Genomic DNA, 23,033 nt, shown 5'->3' with positions numbered 1-23,033 from the left:
CTGATGCTTAATCAGTTAATGAGAAATACTGAGCGGTAACTAAACGTGGCTTAAAAGAAATCTAATTGGTAGATTTTCACTCTTTCCCAGTGACAGGAGCCAGAAGGACAGGACGTATATTTTTATATATTAGGGTTCATCTGCTGGTGCGGGGCCCTGTTCTGTTACGCAGTACACTTCTCCATGTGATGCCGTGGCCATGGAACATTCTTCCATTCTGCCCTGGTCCACCTTTCGGCCGCAGGCAACTCTCTTCTTCAGTGGTTACATTCAGTGTGTCAGGACTCACTCCATTTTATGATAACATATTTTTAATCATGAAAAAGGTATTTTGATATATGGCAAAAATGTACAACACACTGAGTTCTTTTGTCACATAAATGTGGCTCTTCAGTATCGAGTGTCTTGGCGTGTGTTACATGATAATAATTTTCTGGACAAATGCCCAGTGCTCATTTCCATTAAAAAATTGAGTTGCTAACTGTATGGTTTTTAAATTCATCAGTAGAGTCATTCATTCATTCAGCACAAAATTGTAGCCACTCACCCTGTGCCAGGCCCTGTGCTGAGCTCTGGGAATGAAAATCTTCCCCTTGATCAGGAAGCCCCACCTCGAAGTCATCATGTGTGTGTTGCTGTGGCACTTAGGAAAGTACTTCCTAAACTGGAATTAGCCACAGACCAGCTCCTAAAAAGTCTTGGGCATCCCAGAGAGTCTGAGGATTATCTAAAGGAGCTGGAGCTGCAGAGGCAGATTTACAAGGTCCCTCTGGGAGCCAGGCGGAGAATGACTGACTGGTCCAGCCCAGACAGCCCTGGAGTGTGCGGGAAAACAAAAGCAATGGCCTCGGTTCCTCGGGCCCCCTGTTATTAACTTGCAGGTGCAAAAGAATCAGCCATCGCTTATTTACTTGGTTCCGATGCATTTATTTAGATCTTGATGTGCCTTGATAGATGAAGTTGAGAATCCAAAGATCTGTTAGACCGGTTCCTGCCCTCAAGACATCTGGAGTCAAATCAGAAAGAAAGCTGGTGGCATCATGTAGAGGGTTTTAATAATTTGCAGAGTACTTTCACATACGGTGTGTGTTTTGAGCCTTAAAACAACTGTGATTTATCAAGTTATTCGGACAACATTCTATTAAGGAAAGACTGTACTGCAGATTCTCTCTGTTCGGTGGTTCTTTCAGAAGTGGTGGAGCTGCAGTTCCAACCAAGGTCTGTGGCCCCTAGCGTGAGACCTTGCAACGATACCACACTGCCCCATTTGTTCAATAAGAAGACGATAATTAGGTCACAATATAGGGGATGTATAAATGTGATTACTCATCAGACGGCTTATGTAGACAAGGAGTCTGCGATGAGTTTGGAGAAGAGTTAATTACTCTGTGTCTTGAATGGTAATTTGTGTCTTGATGGAGTAGGAAGCTAATTCTAGGTGCAGAAGTGAATGCAGGAAGGTGCAGAGGCAGACGACAGGATGTAAAAGCTTGTGCCCGAGGGTCCTTGTAGGGGAAGAAGAGAAAGAACTGGAATTTTCAGTTGGATCCAATGGTGAAGAATTTGAGCATCACGATTAAACGTAGATGGGCTATCCTGAAGAGAGTGGTGGTGACCTTGGGGACTTGGAAATCCATATGTAGGAAAAAAGAACTTGGCACTGGTGCCTGGGATGAATGGGCAGGTGCCATGTGAGGTCAGGTCAGTTAGGAAGAGATGACAGTGAAACCAAGCTGTGTCCTCCATCCCCTAGGAGAACTTCCTCCCACCCTTCTCTTCATTCCTTCTGTTCTTTCCCATGTGCCTCTGATGGTCACTTGTGCATTCCACATTTCTTCCATGTTTGAAATGTTAAAGATACTTCCCCTCCGCCCACCAGTTCCTAAGGTTCTACTGCCACTTTTTCATAATCGTGACATCCAGTTCAATGACCAGGGTGGCTGCTATCTAACAATTATGATTCCAGTGGAGCTCGTTTTACCATGTTTTACTTCATTGTGCTTTGCAGATAATGCGGTTTTTTGTTTTTTGGTTTTTTTTTTACAAATTGAAGATTTGTGACGACCCTGTGTTGTCAGATAGTGGTTAGCATTTTTTTAGCGATACATTATAATAATAATTATTATTATTATTACTATTTGTATTCAGTCTTTTTATTAAACCTTTTGGTACTTGGGAAAGTTTTGTCTTTTTTTTCTTTTTAAACTTTTTTATAGAGTTATAGTCATTTTACGAAGTTGTGTCAAATTCCAGTGTAGAGCACAATTTTTCATTTATACATGAACATACATATATTCATTGTAGCATTTTTTTTTCGCTGTGAGCTACTGCAAGATCTTGATGATATTATCCTGATACATTATTTTTTAATTAAGGAATGTACATTGTTTTATTAAGACAGAATGCTCTTGTACACTTAATAGAGTAATAGTTGCAGCATAAACAACTTTTATGTACACTGGGAAACCAGAAAATTCATGGGACTCACTTTGCTGCAGTATTTGTTGTATTGTAGTGGTCTGAAACTGAACCCACAGTGTCTATGAGATCAGCCAGTGTCTTGAAATTTTTCAGACCCTCCAAATTCTAGAGGCTTGTAGGAAAACACACTGACTTCTTTCCAGGTGCTGGAGACCCTACCCCTGCAGTTTAAGCTCCCAATACATTTTCCTCATTTCACATTACATGTCGGCCTGGCTGACTGCGTGACCCTCCAGCCAGTTCATTCTCGACTTTAATGTTTTCTGTTCTTCGTCAGCACTCTGGATATCTACGTTTAGGGGTGATTTTCACCCCAGGTGAACTAGTTGGAAGTTTTCTCATATGCATGCTGTTTTATCCCCTCTTCTTCCCTTTATTTCTAATCTTTGCATCCCTTCCATTGGTTACTTGGGTCCCACACATACCCTGGCATATTTCACACTCTTTCTCCCCCAGGTCAAATCCCACTCTAAGGCACCCATCTATGTCTGACCTTAACCTTCTCAGTGCTCTGCTGAACATCTCTTCACATTTGGAAGCCTCTAGAAATAGCTCAGCATTTATGGTCGTCTTGTATTCAACTGTATTTGAATAGTTGAAGCTTCAGAATTTACCCCTGACTTAAAAAAAAATCAGAGTCAGGGTGAAATGTCTTTACCCTATTCCTCAAAAGAGACAAACTATTCAGTGAAATGCACCAATGTGACTCAGCTCTTGGAACAATACAGTGTAGTCACTGTGACCACGCGTCATCCCTGTGACACCCCCGTGTGGACCACGAGAGCCTGGCAGCACCTCCCCAGTTAACGCCCAGCCGCGTGTGGCATTTTCTTTTCATTTTCAGGTTCACTCTCTAGGCCTCTGGTTAGTGTGTTTAATGTGGACATTATCTCGTGAAAAATGCCACATTTCATGATGTTAGAACAAGGATTCAGTGTAATTGCCTCTGAAAGCGTTTGCGGCTCTCCATTTGCAGCTTACAGTATCTCGCGCACTGATGGCCAGGTCAGAAAAGCAGCAGGCGTGTGGGTAAAAGAAGGAAAAACGTCTGCCCACTCTGTTCCCAGTGATGGGGGTAGTTGGGCAAGTAGGCGAAATACCTAGATTGTAGTTTGATGTTGCATTAACAGATCTAGCTGTGGGATGGAGCGTTAGAAGACACGGTGTCTGCTCAGGACAAAACAGTGTTTCATGCAAAATGTTTACCCTTTGGCTCCACCAGTGGACCCTGTGCAGTTTCTGATAGAATCCTCGTACTTATTTCACTTGGTTCTCCAGGCTCCTTTGTTAGCTTGAGCTTGAGGAGGCAATTCACAAAGGGAAGACACTTCAGGAACAAATTTCCGGAAGCATGGACTGACTGTGACTTTTTTTTCCTTAAAAAAAAAATTCTTTTTTACTCCACCCTCCCCCACTGTGAGGCCCACCCAGGGATGTGCTGACGGGGGACCAGGGAGTTGAAAATACACTACACACTGAGGCTCTCTTGTTTACTTCTGGGTTGAAGGCGAGGCAGCTGAATAGAATTTGAATATGACTAAATCCAGCCACTTTGCGTAACTGCCTGTATCCCTCGAATGCAGGAGCCAAAGGTAATCTGCTTGTTAGGCACTTTCCTTTATGATCCCAGCAAGTCCCGCGTTCTGAAAGCAAATGTCGTATTTACCATAATCCACGGAAGGGAAAAGCCTGGGCTAAAAATACAAAACAGAACAAAGGTAGACCACGGCTGCTGTCCCAGTCCCCTGATAGGTCCATGAATGAGAGTCGGGCGTCTGGGGGTCAGAGATACTTTTATGTCTCATGGAGAGCACCGTCTGTGCTGCAGATGGGTTTTGGGGGACATCAGGGTTCATAAGCGGCTCTGAGAAGCGCTTGGTGCTGACCGAGCAAGTCGTGGCAGCTTTTGTGCAGGCCTCCCACGTCTGAAAACACGATTGCCTGGAGAGTGATTACATTTAATGTGAGAATCAGGTAGAGCTGTTCGCCCAGAACTGATTGGTGGGGTTGGAGATGTTAGAGGCTAGAATTGCTCGGAAAATCTTGATGCTCCAGTCAGCTGCTGGGGAGGGTGGGGGTGCTGGGGCGGGAAGGAGAGAGGGGAAGTGAGCTGCGTGGGGCGATGGATGTGGAGTGATGGCAGAGAGAGGGCGGGGGACAGCGAACTCCCTTTGACCTGAGTGTGGAACAGCCACAGCCACAGCTAAACCAGGCAGCACAGAGAAAATCCAGCCAGGCCTCCAGAGGATAAGAAGTTGCTTAATTTACTATTCCTTCTTGAGCATCATTCTCATATGAGTTAATTTTTATTTAGTATTCTGGGCACTCGGAGTGCTGTGGCTTTTCCATACTGCTGTTCACCTTGTACGGGAAATGGTTGTTCCTCATTGATGTGTTTTTCTGTTCAGGCATCACCTAAAAATCAAAGAACCCTGTAGAAGCACCTGTACGCTTTCCAAGTGCTGTCTAACTTAGCACAGCTCCCTTAGTCCCCACGGCAGCACACAGGTAGGCTGCCCCACGTTCCTTCTCCAGCTGAAGGGTGTGGGACTCGCGTAACTTGCCTGGGACTACGTAGCAAGAAGGCTGCAGAGCCGGGTTTTGACCTTGGGTCTGGTGAGCATCCAACCCTCCCTCTTTTCCACTGATGACCATTCTTAGAAATGTTTTGTAGTATTTTATTGACACTCAATAGAACAGTCAATTTTGAGTAAATGAAATGATTCAAATGATGGTACTTTATTTAGTAACCTTTTACATGTGTTCAGTGGGATGCTGTGTTTTTGTTACCATCTCAACAAGGAGCTTGGTTTGTTTCCCCTTTCTGCTTCATTGTCATCTTGTGTGTGGCCTGTGTGTCTACCAGGCCACAAATGCATCCTTAGCCGGCCTCCGGAAATTACACACACGGTGGGTTGGAGGCAAATGTCTGGCTCAGTGAACCGTGATCCATTATTCCCTGCTGGCCATGTGCTCACACACCTTCTCTGTGGACGGTTGGTCTTCATGTTCTTAAAGGAAGCCGTCTTTCCTGTAATTCAATAGGGCTTTTTGGGATTTGCTCCTGCTGAGGCCATGGGCACCTGACTCTCTGTGTCCGTAGATAGCTCACCGCCCTTTTACCATCCTCAGCCATCCCTTAAGTGTGCTGATCCACATCGTGTGATCTTTGCCTCATCTCCTGGACATCTCTTACGTGAAATAAGGCCACTTAGCAGCCAGCCCTAGGCCGTGGCCCATGGATTCAGAACTGGATCAGATCAGATGTGTTTCTTTCAAAGAAAAAGATGGATCCAAAATGGTAAATGTCGTTTTACAAGTTGGTGTTCAGATTTGAATGGTGCCTTAATGAATGTGACTAGAAGTCAGTAGAGCTTTAGGTCAGTACATGAACTAAGAGACAAATGACTGTGTTCTAGCTCTTCATCCCTTCCGTCCGTCCAACCACCCGTCCACCCATCCATCCATCCATCCATCCGTCCACCCACCCACCCACCTATCCATCCATCCATCCGTGCATCCATCCATCCATCCATCCATCCACCTGCCTATTCCTTGTACGTGCCAGGCTCATCGCTTAAGCACAGAGACCGTCTAGGGTGCTGACCATAGGTGGTGATGGATTCAAGTGAAACTACAACTTGGAACTTCCAGGTTTTGGTGCTTGTGAAGGATGAGACCTTGGGGAAAGGAATCGCAACTTTTCATTTGCTCTGGCCTTGCACCTCTTAGTAAGAAATCATCAAGCTGCCAGCAGTAGTGCTAACCGGATGCTGGCCAAGTCACAAAGGTCGCATTTTAGTTGGTGGCTGAATGTTTCAAGAACTCTCATTTTAAGATTGTTAGCTTCAGAGGTAGAAGTAATTAAAACCCAATGCTGCTTCTCTCCTTTTTTTTTTTTTTGTTTTGTCTCTTTTAAGACGATGGGCCCCAGGAGCTTCTATAGTCATTAAAAAATAAAATGCCTGTGCAAAGCTTGTCCCCATAAGCCTTTTTTGAGTGTGGCCCCCATGCATACAAACCAGGATGTCTTGGTTAATTAAATAGGGTGAATCTGTTAGAAATGATTGAGCCCCGTGTTTCACAATCACATGGCAAGTGATGTGTGGAAATGGATTCCTCTTGTATGGAGTGTAGACTCTAAGTTATGAATACATACATAATCACTGTCGGCTGATTTTATTAGGAGGAAATTGCTCTGATTGTCATCCCCCAGATGCAAAATGGAGAGTTCAAGTTACTGAGTCACTTGAAAATTGATTTTTATGAAGGCCCAAGTGCAAGGTATAAAAACGCCATGGAGAGCCGTGCCCGGGACCCACACGTGGGGAGATTTCCTTCCTCCCAGCAGGGGACGTGGTCACAGCGGCGACAGAGAGGTTTCTTTTCCCATAGAGAGCCTCACTTCAGAGGGACACTTGGTCTGACGGTATCAGAAAGAGTATACAGATGTTCAGTTCAAATAAATTTTACATTAAAGGAGGCCTAGAGCTTGGCACCATTGGAGCCGCCGAAAAACACCTGTTCTTGTTGCGCTGTGCAAGCTGAAGAGCAGTGAGAGTGGACCAGGTTTGGCAAAGGCTCGGTGTCACGAGGGGCTCCTGTGTCCTGATGATTCCTTAAGATCCCTTGTATTAAAGCTAATAGAGTAAAAGTTATTTTTGGCAACAAAGAGAACCCTACGCTGTGATGTGTCGTGCTTTCTTCACATTTTGCCAAAGGTGGTTCTTGAACTCGTATACGCAGCATGGGACAGATGGAATCACTTCTGCTGACTGGGTAGAACAGGCAACGGGTAAATATTAGAAAGGAATTTTGCCCGCTCTGCTTCTCGCTCCAGTCTTTAGCCAGCAGAAGTCCAGGGCTGTAAATAATTAAAGCTGAGAGTTATCTAGCAGTAGGGATGCACATGAATTCTCATGGAAGTCAAGGACATTTGATACTTCGGCTGGGTGGCAAGTGAGACACCTTTGACATCTGGGGTCAGAATAACCTTGTGTCCTTTCTAATTCTTGAGATGCTTGGCTTCCTAAAATGGCCACCTTTAGATCAAGGACCCATTTAGAGTAGTTTTAATAATATATGGTTTCATACATAAGTGGCTCCATAATTTATTTCACCATTCTTCTCTGTCAGGGTTTTGAGTGTTATTGTTCATTAAGAAGAGGGAGAAAGGAAGTGTCTCCCTCCTGGCAGTGCAGCCAGGGGCCTTGATTATCAGTTGTTATCTAAAAATGACCCCCAAACAGCCTGAGTAATCTGTCCACAGTGACCAGTTAGTGAATTAAAAAATTGGTTTAGTCAAGCTCACTGTTCCTGGTTCACAGGTGACCTGCCTCCTGGCTGGAACCGATTTATCACAAGTAACCCGTTTATCAGAGGGAACCTTCTACTGATTTGCAGTCCCTCCCACCCACACCTCCATTATTAACCCTCATGTGAAGGAGGTCCCCCGTGCCTTCTGATATCAGCTGGCATAATTTGATTTTCCTGCACGGCTGAGCCCACAGGTCTTGAGGTTTTAGGTCATCTAGGTGAAGAGTCCCCAAGAGCAAGTTCTTCCTATGAATACAACACACGTGAAGGTGAGCCCGGTGGCCAGAGGAGGCGGAATTTCCAGAAGCAATGTCTGAAATAAGCAGGAAGGCTTTGCACTTTCTGAATGTGTCTTCAGGACACAGCTGGCATTCCTATTATTTCCAGATCTTTCCGTGCTCTGCACTCATGGTCCCTGTGTGCTGAGATGGACCATTGCCAAGCTGTCCACTGGCTTCACAGTGCTTTGGATTGCTAATGAAACCTCCCTGTGGACACCTCAAAAACAAGCTGCTCTCAAAGCTTGTGTGAAATCATAGGTACGTGATTAGGAAGGGACCTCATCCTCTTGGCTTCCCCTCGATACAAATACTCTGTCTCAAGTTATTCATTCACTCCATAGACTGTCTAGGCAGCTGATCTCCAAAACTCTGATTGCCTTTCTGCGGCTAAATGTATTCATAATGCTGTGGACACAAGAAACCTCACACAGTTCTATTTCCCAGGGGAAATGTGGTTTCCAAAATTGATACCATATGACCCTGGGAGGGAGTTAAAATTGTTTCCAGAGTGATTTGAGTGGTAGTTTTCAATGTTTCTGAGTCTTTCTGCTCTCAATGCACTTTTGGGTTTCAGTATTGGTAGCGTTTTTGTTTCATTGTTGGTTTCAGTAACATCAGTCCTAAATCTTTCCGGGTGGTTTTGCTTTCCCTCAGTCCCACAGACAAACCCACAGATTATGATCTCCAAAGTAGACATGGACCTGAAAACAGTCCCAGATAGCACACCTTTTGTGGTTGATCATCTTTATTGTTTGGCGCAGTTACTAACTGTGTATTTCCAGTGTAGTAAATGTGTCCATTTTCAGAGCAACGTGAACCCTGTCATCCAAAGTTCTGGAGGAGCTTACGTCTGTTGCATTTTGTTGGAAAGTTTCTTTCATAGTCCTATTTTAATGATTCCGTTGATAATGGGAATCCCTCTTTAACTTACTGCATTTGATTGCCCTATGCCATTGTTTGTACAAACACACAAACCTAAAATCTAAAAGATACTTGTAACATGTTCAAAGCAGAGGGCGTTGCCTCCCAATCAGGGTTGGCTTGCGCAAGATCAGCCAAAGCTGAGCAGCCTCAAAGCAGTCAAACCTCTCAATATTAACCAACAAGAAGAAAACAAAAAAACCCAGGCAGCAATTCCTTTTCAGCTTTCAGATTTGAACTCACTCTTAAAGCTGTGTCACACTTGAGTTAGAATCTCCTGTTTATTTCCCACATGTATAACCTCCTTCTCCTCAAGGAGTCTATTTAGCAAATATTGTCAGTTCTGGAAAATAATGATTGTAATTTCGTTTGCCCCAGTTTAGAGCTGTCATTTTAAAGCTGAAAAACTACTGTAATATGCTTCATATTGTTGTTATTAAAGATAAAAGTAATTATTTCAGTAGCTTCAAAATACCCACAACAATAATTGCAGGTGACTTGTCAGCTTCTCTCTGACTCCTCAGGACCTTCAAGAGTGATGTGAAGTTGCAAAAAGTTTTAACAGGGGGAAAAGTAAATGAGGAGTCTTAATCATGAATCCTAAAAAGATGAGGATATTTAACTGATTAGACAAAAGCATGCTGTTGATAATCTGTTTCCATGGCCACAGATGTTCCCTCACCCAGTTTTTAGTAACATAGTATCTGGGCTTTATTTACAACTACAAAGTTTTCCCTGGTCCAAGTCGAGTTATTAAATTTAAACCTCATGCCTTTTCCCACATATTCCTTGGATTCAGCTGACCACGCTGGCCATATTAAAGGATTCATATTGCTAGTGTCTTGGGTTTTGTGTGCTCTCAAATTGTTTTTCCCTTCATGTCTTTTCTGTGGCTGGGGTAACAGGAATGGAAACCAGGGAGCATGAGAGGAAGTTCTGATATTATAGACTCTGGTTGTTACAGCTGATTGTTTGGGGCTCGTTCTGTGCTCTTTTGCCTTGAGGTAAAGATAAATTAATTCCTTTCAGTTGAGTGAGGTAGAGAGGATTTTGAGCTCCAGAGTCCTCTGTCAATGCAACCACTCCTGCAGATGGACCATAACGTCACACAGGGGACTTATGTGGCCACGAGCCATGGTGCAGAACCCCTGGCTCTAAGAACTAGCTTGGCCACAAGACGGAAGATCCGTGTGCCCTGTGAGCTAAGCTTAAGCCTTAACCTAAAAGGAGGCCTGAGGCTGTTTTTCTCTGCACCAAAAACCCTACATTAAATCCCCAGGTCTTCACATCCTCATGGTGAGTTCAGTTGGGGAGGAGAGAATGTAGGGAAAGCTCTTAGGAAAACCAGGATAGCCTTGCTCCTCAAAACCAGAGCGTCTGGCTTAAGCCGTTCATGGATCTGCCATGGTAGGTCTTGCAAAGATGGGAGACGCACCCAGCCCTCAGAGCGGGAGGCTGCTCCAGCACCTTCTGCCCCAGCCATACGGAGTTACAAGGGAGCTCTGCAAAGAGAAAAAGAAACCATTTATGGGGAAGCGAGAACTTGGAGCGTCTTCAAGAGCTGCACCAAAAGTTCCTCCCCTAGCACAGTGGCCCCATTGTATCCAGACCTTGGGTCTGACCCCATTAGTTTCCCTCCTGCAGAGTGGAGTTGGGGAGAACGGAGTTACGAGTGGCAACAAGCGCTGTGCGGACTGAACGTTCGTGTCCTCCCAGAACTGATGGGTCGAAACCTGCCCCCCAAGGCGATGGCATTGAGAAGTCGGTGGGGCTTTGGGGGAGAGATGAGGGCATGAGGGCAGAGCTTGCATAAATGGGATAAGTGCCTTTATAAAAGCGACCCCAGAGAGCCTCTCTCTCCTTCCACCAAGTGAGGACACAGGGAGAAGACAGCCGTCTGTAAACCAGGAAACAGGCTCTCACCAGCCTTGGGATCTGCTGGTGCCTTGATCTTGGACTTCTAGCCTCTGGAACCATAAAAAATAAATGCCTGTTGTTTATATATCACCCAGCTGATGGTATTTTTGTTACAGTGATCGAGACAAAAGCAGGATGGGTAGAGGAGGATTGGAGTAGCTAGCTGTTCTCAGTGCAGAGTTGTAGCAAAAAGAGTTGCCTCACCCCAAAAAACAGTCGTGTAGTTGCTTCAAAATGGACCAAACTTTGGATAGGGGAAAAAAAAACATGGTGACACCTTGTTGAAGACCTTGGGTATTTGGCTGTACCGGCTACTAAACAATGAGAAATGTGAGGGCAAGGACAGTGTCTTCCTCATCACTGTGTTCTGAACAGTGTCTGTCACATGATAAACAGCGGTGAAATGAAGGAAAAACTATGGTGGAATGAATGAGGTCAAAGAGCATCAGATATAAAGGGGAAGTTGAAACATACAGGTCTTTCTTGTGTCTTCCCAGAGACACTTTGATTGGCATAATTGTTACCTTTTTAACTTTTCAGGGTCCTTAAGGATGTTCATGAAGAAAACATATAAGTGTGATTCCATCCTTAAATCATCCTTTCCAAAGAAAAGGAAACTTCTTTTCCCTTCAGTTTCTTTTTAGAGAATCTTACGCTGAACTATGCTGTCATTCACTGTTTCACGGCATCAACCTGTGTGTTCAGAATGCATCCAACTTACATCCATCCAGAGTTGTCTGGTTTTGTTGATGTGGCAGATACTTCCTGGTAAAATTCCAGTGGCACATGTTTGGCTGTAGACTAGCTGAAGATGGTTCTGGATTCTGAATTCCAGCAAACCACTTACAGTTATCCAGCATCCGAGGGAGTGCGGACCAAGGGGGTAGCATCAATCCAGTTCCCATAAGGTTGGTTGTAGCATTTGTGTCTCTGAAGCTCACAGTCTGTCAGGATCAAGCTTAGTAAGTTGAGCTCTTAGCTTCTAGAAACAAAAGAGATTACTTGGACCACAGTATCAGAAAAAATTCTCTCCACTTCTGGATAAAGGAAGGCATTTCTGGATGTCAGCAAAAGCATCGTTGAGAGCCACAACTGGTACCTAAATTCCCCCAAGAAACTAGTGCTTCCTTTTTTTTCTCGTCTAGGTTGACCCACCAAATTTAAGCCACTCCAGAGGGGGTCTCTCCCCATGCTCTCTTCAGTGTAGATAGATCAATACTTAATTTTTAATGTCCTCTCCCAGGCTTTCTTTTTTTGACAGGTTATAACATATGCTAATAGAAATAAGCTTATTATTTGAAGCGCCAAGCTGCTTGTCACCGAAGCTTCATTAACACCGTTATCACCGTCTGACATTTATCTTATAATTTTCTGGAGCTGACTGTTGTGTCTCCATGGAAACCCAAATTGCAATTGAAACAAGTAGGATAATAAAGGCGTCCACTGAGATTGACGGCAAGCAAAGCCTGGCGATGTTGGCTGATAGTTCTTCCCGTAAATACAGCCGGCGACAGAGGATCTGCGCGCGGGAAGTGAAGCATTAAGTCTCCGGCATCCCATTGTCACACCTGACTCTGTGTATCCAGCAAGCTGACCATAACCTCGCTGTTCTTGTCTTAGTAATGAGGTCATTCCCTTTATACAGACACCATGCACAAGGCATTAGGAAAATCGGATGTAAAATCAACACGATCCTCTTTGGATCCCAGAGGAAAGTCTTCCTGGATGATTCTGACACTGTGAACTGTTGGTCAGGCCTTCCACGGGCAGCCTGTGGTACCCAAATGGATTTCTTTCTGGGCAGGGAGGCCAGCCACAGCCGTGCGTTGTGTGTGATATCAGGGAACCTGTGCTCTTTGAAGTTCACGACATCCCATCAGTTTGGTTGGTGCCTCCAAGCGAAGAGTCATGGAACTGGAGTGGGTCCAGAGCGAATTAATCTGAAATTAATTTGATTCTGAAAGACTCCATCTGGCTGTGTTTGGGAGAGGCAGTTAGATAGATACATAAACAAATGATCATCTGTATTCACTGTGCCAGATGTAGTGTCAAAAAATGAAGAAATTTTTTTTTAAAAGTCAGCTATGAGGAATTTGGATATGATGATATTCAGCCCCTATAATAACAACCATCTTCGTTTCGCACCTAATCCTATTTTTATTCTTATTTGTTTATGGGGTTAGAGCTGATGGTGTGTTGTTTTTTAAGAAATAAGCAAATTAAATGTCAAAGCCTATTTTAATTGGTGATGTAAGATGCTCAGTGGAATTCATGACATGCTGAGAGAGAGAGAAGGCCTATAGATTTCTGAATCAAAATGTGGTGTTGGGTATTGATTTCATCTTAAGATTTGATTTCAAGATTGAAAAACTAGCCAAGTAGAATGTCATTTGGACTTTGTCTTTTGATATGTAGTTTTGTAGCATGACGGACCGGCCTGTTTGTCTCATAGGGGAACATTCACAATGAGCTGACACGTGGAGAATTCTGGAGGTCCTCTTTGAGCATTACACAGCTTGGCAATGTTCTTTTTCCACCACTTTTGCAAATCTCTTTAAGCGGCCTATAAGGCAAATTTTTGGATTGCTGTCTAGGAATTTAGTGCAATCCCTGTAAAACCTCTCATCACCTTTTCTTATGTTGGGACAGAAAAATTCTAAAAAAATTTTTGATCAGTCCCAGGAATGGTATCTCAGTCATCTGTTACAGGGTCCTCATATTTCCAGTTTTCAAACCTCAAATATCATCCTTTATGATGTCTTGAAGAGAAAGAACCAAAGTTTACTGTTTGATCGGAGAACCAGCAGTTTACTTTGGAGAAACAAGCTACCCAAAGGGAATGACTCACCTCTGCCCCAGTCCCCACCTGCCTCCTCTCTTCTCCCAGCCAAAAAAAAAAAAAAAAAGACAGCAAAATAAAAACGCAGGAAAAACAGAGCAGAATACTTAGTAAAAATGAACCCCCCAAAAGCCGAAGAGTCTCAGCAAAATTGGTTGCTGCATTTAACGACAGTAAATTAGATGGTACACAGATCTTGAATTTGGGGTTGGAATGGGGAAATGAAATCTCAGCTGTCTGGAGCGCCGGAGAATGAGTCAGTCTGATCAGCCAGGTTTGTAATAGAGTTGAAAGTGTAGCCTTGAAGGCATTGGTTCTCTTTGTTGTCCCATTTTGAGGGAATTCTTCTTCTTAACAATAAATTGTATATTTCCTTGCCTTCTGAAACAGAGTTCATTGAGCCTAATGTGACCCTTTAGGTGAGACATGATGGTCATTATGCAAATAAATGACTCTGCTGTGTGGCTGGCTGTCTTTGGGAACTCCTGGAAAATGTCATCAGCTCCAGCTACCCACCAACATAAAGCAAGAAATCTTTGAGGAATGGGTTGAGAAGCTCCCCAAAGGGTTTAAGGGGCATAAGCATCAGGCCAGACAACTTGTGGCGTTCATTTTGACTGTTCTGAGGTCCTTTCTGTGTGTGTATGTGTGCATGTGTTCTGTTTTTGGCATTTCACAATCACATGAGTTTGAAGATACTATCAGAAAAGAGAAATATCTGAACCTTATAAACTGCTAGTGCACAGACACACATATATCTTTCTTCATAAGTAGATTCTGTTTTCTGATCTAAACTACGGTCATTAATATGACGTGATCAGTTCCCTTTAACTGTCAACGTTTGATTTTCCAGATCAGTGGAAGGAAACAGCAGCATCACTAATCTCCTGCACATTTACCCTCAAACCTTCTACTGCTGGCTGCATCCCCGAGACTGGCATTCAATTTAAGTTGTGTTCCTTGATTGCACATCATTTATGACCACAGAGGGTCAGCCAGGAAGCAGGTTGAGAAGAGACCAGCCTCAGATTAAATTTTGCCATTGATAAATGATGAAATGAATAATGAATGGGCAGATAATCAATATTTAACGGAAGGGTAGATAGAGTTCTGATTGCCAGACAAGCACAAAGGTCAGGGAAATCTGTCCTTTACTCCAAAGGAGAAGAGCCCGCTGAATGGTTTTGCAATGATTTTGTCATCAGGGTAGCCAGAATGAAGACAGTGTCTGTGCTGGGACAAGCGGACCCAGCGGGCACAGAGGGGAATACAGGAATAACTCAGTAAGTCATTGGAAACAGGTGTGTTGACCCCCAGGGTTCAGTAGAACGGTACCAGATGGGACAACACGGTTCTTTATAGTAGTGGTGACGAATTGCATAATGTGCCATTTCATGTTTACAGCTTCTAAGACTTCTGGCTGTCTTAAATCTATTAATTCAAACTATGTGTTGAGAGGGGAGGGTGTAGCTCAGTGGTAGAGCGTGTGCTTAGCACGCCCAAGGTCCTGGGTTCGATCCCCAGTCCCTCCATTAAAGAAAATATAAATAAATAAACCTAATTACCCCCCCAAAAAAGAATTAAAAATAAATAAATAACAGAAAAAAATATGTGTTGCGGTTATACTAAGACTGAATTCAAGGCCCCGTGCCCACCTTCCTCATGAGGCTTTCTCTGAACACCTTATTTGGAATTGCACCCGCCGGGCACCCACCCCTTCCTTGTCTCCCTTTCCCGCTTGTATTTCTCTGTTGAAATGGTCTCTTTTTAATCTCTTAGAAGATGTGCTTATTTCACAGTCTGACATGCGCCGGATTGGGGGCTCGGGTAATTACCATGTCCATAGGGTCAGCTGTTGGGGAAGGGGAGAGGTGCGGGCTAGCCATCAGCCCGTGTGTGACACGGGTCCTAGGCTCAGGTTTGGGGCAGGGTGGGGCAGGGGACACTCTGAGCCAGGAAGAAGACTGGGGAAGTTGAATGTGAAACCTAGCCAGAGGAAAAGAAGACGGGAACTGGTTGTTCGTAGCTGTGCCGAGACTGAGGTGGTGCTGGGGCCTTCTGTCAGCTGAGGATGGGGAGGCAGATATCGGAGGGTTGAACAGACCAGACCAGGGAAGAGTGATGCCGAGTGACAGAGCGCTGGAGAGTGGGCAGCCCTCAGAAGAGGGAGGCCACAGGCCAGGGTGGGGAGCGGAGGCAGAGGGGGCTTCGTGGATGGACCTGGGCCCCCAGTGTATGGCACTGGAAGCGGAGGTGGGGCACTGGGACCCAGCTCAAGGGTCAGCAGTGCACGTGACCACCATCCAGCTGGTGGTCTGTGCAGCGCGCTCTCCAGCATGGCTCAGGTCCCCCGTCTCGGATGCCTGCTCCATGGGGACAGGAGGCACCGGGGACCACTTGCTCTCCAGGCTCAGCTCCCTTCTCCAGCCTTCTTTCCCTGTCGGTGATTGTCTTTCAGTGTCATTGCCAGCTCAGTGACTTGGTGTAGCTTGGCATCCTGTGCCTATGATTATTTCAGATTCCATTTACAAATGTGACCCAGGAATGGAGCGAATAACTGTCAGGGATGGGAGGGCGATGGGGGGAGAGGGAGGCACAGGGTTTAAATCCCACAAAGGTGAACCATCCACATTCACCACCAGTATTTCTTCAATGGGTGGAGTATGCTGTGAATCCGCCTGATGGCTTTCTTTCTCTTGCATGAGTAAGTCGAGGCCAAATACTGCAGCCAGCAGTGCCGTGAAAAGCAGAGCTGCTAAAAGCCAGGTGCGGGGTACCAGGTGCTGTGTCCATCCTGTGTTGTTTGCCATTCTCAGGGTACATGCATCCCTTATTTGCATCATTCGCTGCCAAAATATGAATATGGGAGATATTTTGGGCAGGTTTGGGAAGTTTGGACCAGTGTTGAGTTTTCCCCCACGTCGGTCTTCATTTCATGATTCACATTTCAGTTCGTTGATGGGGGCCAAACCATTGTCTCCTCCATCATCCAGGAGGGCCACTTAGAAATACTTGCCCAAGCACCCAGGTGAGTTCTGCAGCATTTAGCGGTGGACAGGTGAATCTGACTGAGAGGCACTGTGACCCAGAGCCCGGTCACCCCGTCCCTGCCCTCCGTTTGCTCATCTGTACAGCGGGGGCAGGAATACTGACCTCAGCCCTTGGGGGAGGAGGGCGCTCCTGCAGCACTTGGAAAATGTGAAGCCTGGTACAAATCTTCTGCATGATGATTATTTCCCTGTTGCCATTTCTAAACGTTCAACCGAAAAAAAATCTCTTCCCGTACAAATGCCTTCTGCTGCTCTGAAGTCCACGAGCTATTTCTGATAAATCCTGAAGGAAACGAGTTCCCTGGGCGGGGGCTGCCCACAGCCGATGCTGCACTGTCTTCCCAGCAAAGGCTATTGTGTATTCAGGCTCCAGGTCCCCCCTGGATGCGTCCAAATTGACTGCTTTGTGGGGATCTTCCGGCTTTCTGCTTTTTACTAGCAGTCAAGTTGAGATAAGGTAATAAGGTTTCCCTTTTCCTTGGTGAGTCCAAACACCCGTGTTGTGTGGCCTTTTCTGCAGGAGTGATTTCCTAGAGTCAGGGTTACATTGTCACCGGGTAATCGAATGGATAGTTTGTAGACCTCCATCCAGATCCAACCCTATATTAATTCCTGCGATCCAGCAGAATGCTCATCACAAACTTGGTGAATGACATCGACATCCTATACACATTGTTAACAAATTATATGTTTTTTCAAATTTTGTCAAAGCACAAGGATGAACATACTACTTGTGTGTGTACTTAGATGAAACTTGAACTTTTCTTCAGAGGAACACAAATTTATTTGCAATTTGACCATTTGAAGAAAGGCTTTGTGGTCTTCAGCTACTTGGGGTATTTTTGGATCTAGTTAATATTCTGTGAGTTCACCAGCTGATCTGCAGAGGTCCCGCCTCCGAGATGGGGGGCCCTGCCCTGTAACTGGTGGGGCCGATTTCTGGGTCCCACTTTGTGGCTGGTAGGGATGTGACTCACAGAGCTTTGCTGCCTGTGATAAACGGTGTCAGTACCTTCCAGGTAAATGCAGGAGCGAGCAGCATTGGTGTCGTCCTCTGACTGGTGAGAAAACTGATACACAGAGAGTTTTGTTAGGTTTACCAAAATCTTTCAGCCACCCAGGATCCCACTGAGTAAGATGCAGGTGTGTGGGTCCGGTGGCAGCGGTGCCATGTCGAAAGGCAGTGGCAGGAGATGGAGGTGTTCTTCGTGGTGACCCTGAAGTGGTGCATTTGCAAAGGGAGGTGGAATTCCCAGAGCTCGAGGGTGGATGACAGCTGATGCCTTTTCCTAAATAGAGAGGGTTAAGGTTGAGAGGAGAGAGTCACGACTCCTGAGCAGCCCATCTCTGATGTGTTCCCCGGACAGAGATACGGGAAGAGGGGATACTGTCCCGCGTGCGCCGTGTTCGAGGAGAGAATTCTGCTCTTAAATAATGAGCAACAGCAACATTGACAGTGGAGGAGATTGTGAACATTGCTGAATCTCATGCTGTCCTGTTACCTGCCAGAAGGCGCCAGGCCCCTCGCCAGGTTCTTCCGGCTTGTGCTTCATGCAGCTCAGGCTTGGACAGTTTCCTGTGCTTGCCACACACAGCCTGTTTCTTCGTGTGCTATTACCTAAGAACAAGGGATATTAAAAAATGATCCCTGGGACCTTTGAAAGAGCGGGCGGTCAACTGACTCCAGTGATGGGACCGTGGTTGGGATATTAGCAGGAATTGGCACAAATTGAGGGAGAAGATGGTCTGGCAGCAACCCCGGGCCACCAGCCACTCAGCCACTCGCACAACCACAGAAATTAGGAGCCAGATGGGACCTGTTCTCTCTCTTTGTATTACAAGTGAGGAAACTGAGGTACAGAGTGGTTACAGGATTTGCCTGGGATTCCCACAGTTAATTTAATGCTGAGCCAAAACCAGAACCCAAGCCAGCCAGCCCATGGCCACTGACGAGTTACTGAGTGCCCAAGCTCATTTTCCTGGCCCCTCATTCCCCCCTCTTTCCCCAGAACGACTTCCTGGTGAAATGTTTCAGTGAATCTCAACTCTAATTAGTTGGAACAAAAAAAAAAAAAAAAGTATATTTGCACTTAGAGCTGTTAAATTTAATTAAAGTAAAATAAAATGGAAAAGTCAATTTCTCAGTTGCAGTAGCTTCATTTTGAGTGTGTAGCAGCCACGTGTCACTGGCGGCTGCCATATTGGATCATGCAGGTCATAGGCCATTTCCACCCTTGAGCGCAGTTGGACGGCACTGATAGAGGATGTTGCAGGGCATCACAAGAACAGCAAAGTAAGATGGAGAAGAAAGTATGGGAATAATAAGGTTATTAGTAGCTACCAGGGAGATTAGCCATCTTCATTCAAAACTTTTCCAAGACAGGGCATCTTTTTGTGTTGTTTTGGGGTCGGTATAGCTTCTGAAGGTGGCATTTTATGTCTTCTTTTTTCAACATTTTCAAAATTATTTATAGCCAGTTGGCATTTCTCTTACCCATTTTGTCAATTTGTTATTCTTCCTTTTGTATGGATAAAGGAGATACATGGCAGAAAGCTGCTGCCCGTGATGAAAGAATAGAAGGAGCAGTTCTTTCATTTGCGGTCTCCGAAAAGAAATTTGCAGTCACTGGGCCTTCTAAGAGCTTGTTGTCCTGGAATTAATAACAACAATGAAAATGCGCTGAGTGAGTTATTATAATTTCTATAATATTTTGCTGCGTAGAGGAACCTCATAAGATTTTTGCATATCCTCTCTTGATCTAGCTCTCTACCCGAAAATAGAGTAGGGAAGTAGGTCAGTGCCTGTGCTAAAAGCGAAGAGTATGCACTCTTATTTTTTTCCCCCAAACATCGTTACATTTTCATCTTGGCTCTGAGACTGATACCACCGGTTCCTGCTGGCGTAGTGCTCTCTGACTTGTGGTCCGGTGCCACATGGCATCTGTCCTGAAGCAGCCTTATAGTTGGTTTTTCGCCAAGAGCAAAAGCAGAATTGGCGTCCAGGAGAGTATTGTAGTTTGCAGGTGAGATGCCAGCAGAGATGCACAAGCTGGTGTCTCAGGCCTGCAAGTGAGCACTGAGTCCACAGGGAGCATCACCCTAGAGAAACCCAGTCCATGGGATATGAAGCAGTGACAGCTGGCCTTTATATTGTGCTGTGTCCAGATTCTGTTGACACTTCTTCTTAGGGATGTGACATTGGAAAAGTCACTTTCCCTCCATGACTCTCAACTGCTTCATTTCCAAAATGGAGGTAGTAATTTCATCTTCACGGAGCTTGTGATTCTGTATGTCCAGGACTTGGCAAAGTCTTCTGGCAAGGAGTGAGTATGCAATAAATACTTGAATTTGAATCTAAGTTCTGCACTGTACTGGGTGCTGAGGGTAGGCAGGAAGTGTAGAGAAACAGGCTAGTCTAATTTTGTAAGCCTGAGACCAGATTCCAGTAAATAGACCTTACTGAGATTCTTGCTGAGAATTGGGGGTCTCTGTTCCCATAATCACCCCTCTGTGAAGAGTGCATTGGTTCTCCACGGCCTCTGGCAAGTACCCCTGAAGGTTTAACTGTGGGACACATAATTTCTGGCTTCCTTAGAAGTGTCAACACTTGAAGCCCCATGAGGACAAAAGAAGTCAGTAAGTCTCCAGTAGAAATGAGCATCAGCCAGGAAGGAAGTTGGAAGTTCAAGAAGGAGGAGCTTGCGTGCACTGGAATGAAGTTAACACAGTTGTTGCAATGCCATCAGGATCCAGGGCAGGAGGTTCAGGAACAACGGGGATCATCAGTCAGGTAGGACCACCTGTCCTACCCAGGAGCGCTCAGTCGCAAAGTTGTGCCATTGTGGTGAATTGTGGACAATAAGTAGATGTGGTCGGATTAATTAAGGAAAAGATTGTTGTGCTCTTCACCGATGACGCAAATCTTTGGAAAAGTTGTTTGCAGAATGGGAAGTAGTTGGGAAAGGATGTAGATGTGGATGAGAGGTGCTCATTGGTGTGGTCCTGCAGGAATAGGGAAAGAGGAATCTCTGGAGGTGGAGACACGTTGTGATTTTGGAGAAAATGTGGGTTTTAAGGTAGTCTTAATGGACTCTTAGGTTCAGCCTTTGCCCCTATTTTCCCACACGTAGAAAGAGGAAGGGTGTGTGTATGTGCTTCTTTTAATGCTGCCTTTTGGACACATGATTCCAGGGAGCCGGTAGGTCTTGTTCTTGGCCTTGTTTTCTCACAGATTTATCATGAGCTGTTTACTCTCAGCCCAAGGCATACCTGATGCGATACTTCGCCACATGTTGGTTTAGAAATATTCCACCCTTTGGAGCGCACTGGGCCTCCGTTTGAATTCTACTTGTAGAATTTATAAGCTGGTAATCTTAGGAAAGGAACTTATTTCTTAGATGTTTGCATCTGGAAAATCATACTTTCTCATGAAGTTGTTATAAGGATTAGAAATAAAGCACTAGCTTAGTGTCTGGCATAAAAGTACTCACTGAAAGATGCACGTTGTTATTACTATTATTTAGTATTAGTATTAATATTATGACTTGTGTTTGAGTCCCTACTATGAAAACATTTGGATGAAAAAGTAGACTTGTGATGGTCACTCATTTCTAGTGCATCACAAGGGCAAAGAAGAGATGAATAGTGGAAACAGCTGACACTTACTAGATGCTCACTCTGAGCCACGACCTGGGCTAAGCACATGACTCTCTGGCGTGGAGTATGTTGTTCCCATTTTACAGATGAAGAGTCTGAGGCCCAGAATGGCACCGTTAGGAAGTGGTGGTGCTAGCATTCAGACCCAGAGCCCTGACGCCCCGCTGCCTCAGGAGAGGAGGTCTAAAGGCATCTGTGAAGGGTGGCCAGTGGGACAGGGATTATAAACGAGCACTCAGCGGCATGAAGACCAAAGGGGCAAGGCGTAAGCCCTCTTCATGGTTTTTCCCTTCCGTTAGGTACCTCAGTGAGGGTGTGTCTTTCGAGAAAGTAAGAAAGGCCCCTCATTTGGAGACACACTAAGGAACCCTTGCTCTAACTTAAGATGTTAGGGCTAGCGTGCTGTCGCCTAAGTCCGCCGTTATATTAAGTGTTCTCCACACAGGCAAGATGCAGCAGCCGCATGCGTTGCACTTCCGTTCTCTGTTAGCTGAGACCTGCGGCTGTGCCTTCCTCTTTTCATTCTAGCTTATTGTCAACAGCAGTAACCACAAGTCCTTCCTGTCCCAGAAGTAAGTCTTGCCACACACTCAGCTCTCAACGAGCCGTGAGCGCTGCATTCTGTTCTGTGTGGGGCTTGCCCGAGTCGGCTCCACGGGGTTAAAGTGTTTTTATTGAATTCTCAGAGGGCGACTTGAAAAGAAGTATAGGTGCCTGGGAACAAGATAAACGATCGAGCTCTAATGTAAACAAGCATTACATTACACCTAAATTGTTGAAAGAAGATTTTGTGCTCAGTATTGTACTCAGCAGAACATTTTTTATAACAATAAGGTTGATGAGGGAAAGCTCTGAACGTACTTCAAGTTAGTCTGATTGTTTATCTCAAGGATAAAAAAAATAGTGGTAAATGGGGGACAAGAAGATGCAGAAATTGAAGCGAGGACCTAGTGAAGAGTACTTGCCATTATTTTACTCTCTGGTTTAAACTGAATTCAGGATTTCTCCTTTCTGTGGGTTTCACTGTTGTTGTTTGGTGTTTAGCCATCATTGTCTCTTTCTTTCCCCCAAGGGCTCAGGAATAGCCTAGTTCTGCAGCAAATTTAAGGTTCTCTGATGGGTTTTGATTGATTATTTTGACCAAATAAGGAACCCTGCTTAAGATCTTTGAATACCTTCTTACTGTTATCCTGAGGCTATAATGAAGTGACCGTTTGTGGTGAAGTTTTAGTCCATGTGGCCCTTTTATGACCTTTCTGCCTCCTGAGCTGGAGGTTGGCGGCTGGGGGCCAGTCATGTACACGGACGGCTCTTAGATAACGTGTCTGCTGAGTTTAAGTATTTCATTTTTGAAGGCTGAGAATCAGGAGCACTGCAAATGAATGCTGCTTAGGGCACTCGACCCTGTCACTTGGCAGAGTAGGTAGGTTTAGGGTGCGTTAGGAGGCGGGGAGGTGGAAGATAGTTTGTGGTTTTGCTTTACTGCAGCTCAGATAGGCGGGATCCAAGTAAAAAAATGAATGCCTTCATCATCCTTTTACATGACGGTGACTAGAATTGCAGATTCTAAAC

At 45.0% G+C, this 23,033-nt stretch overlaps 1 protein-coding gene across 8 annotated transcripts in view; it reads left to right on the top strand.

Annotated features, from left to right (window-relative positions):
• CELF2 (CUGBP Elav-like family member 2) overlaps positions 1-23,033 on the top strand; it is a 722,443-nt gene that overhangs the window by 547,057 nt on the left and 152,353 nt on the right. The window lies entirely within an intron of this gene.

This window comes from Camelus dromedarius, chromosome 26 (assembly GCF_036321535.1).
Source record: "Camelus dromedarius isolate mCamDro1 chromosome 26, mCamDro1.pat, whole genome shotgun sequence".
Classification (NCBI taxonomy): domain Eukaryota; kingdom Metazoa; phylum Chordata; class Mammalia; order Artiodactyla; family Camelidae; genus Camelus; species Camelus dromedarius.
Note: the sequence above shows the minus strand (reverse complement) of the source record. Positions and strands in the feature narration are given on the sequence as shown.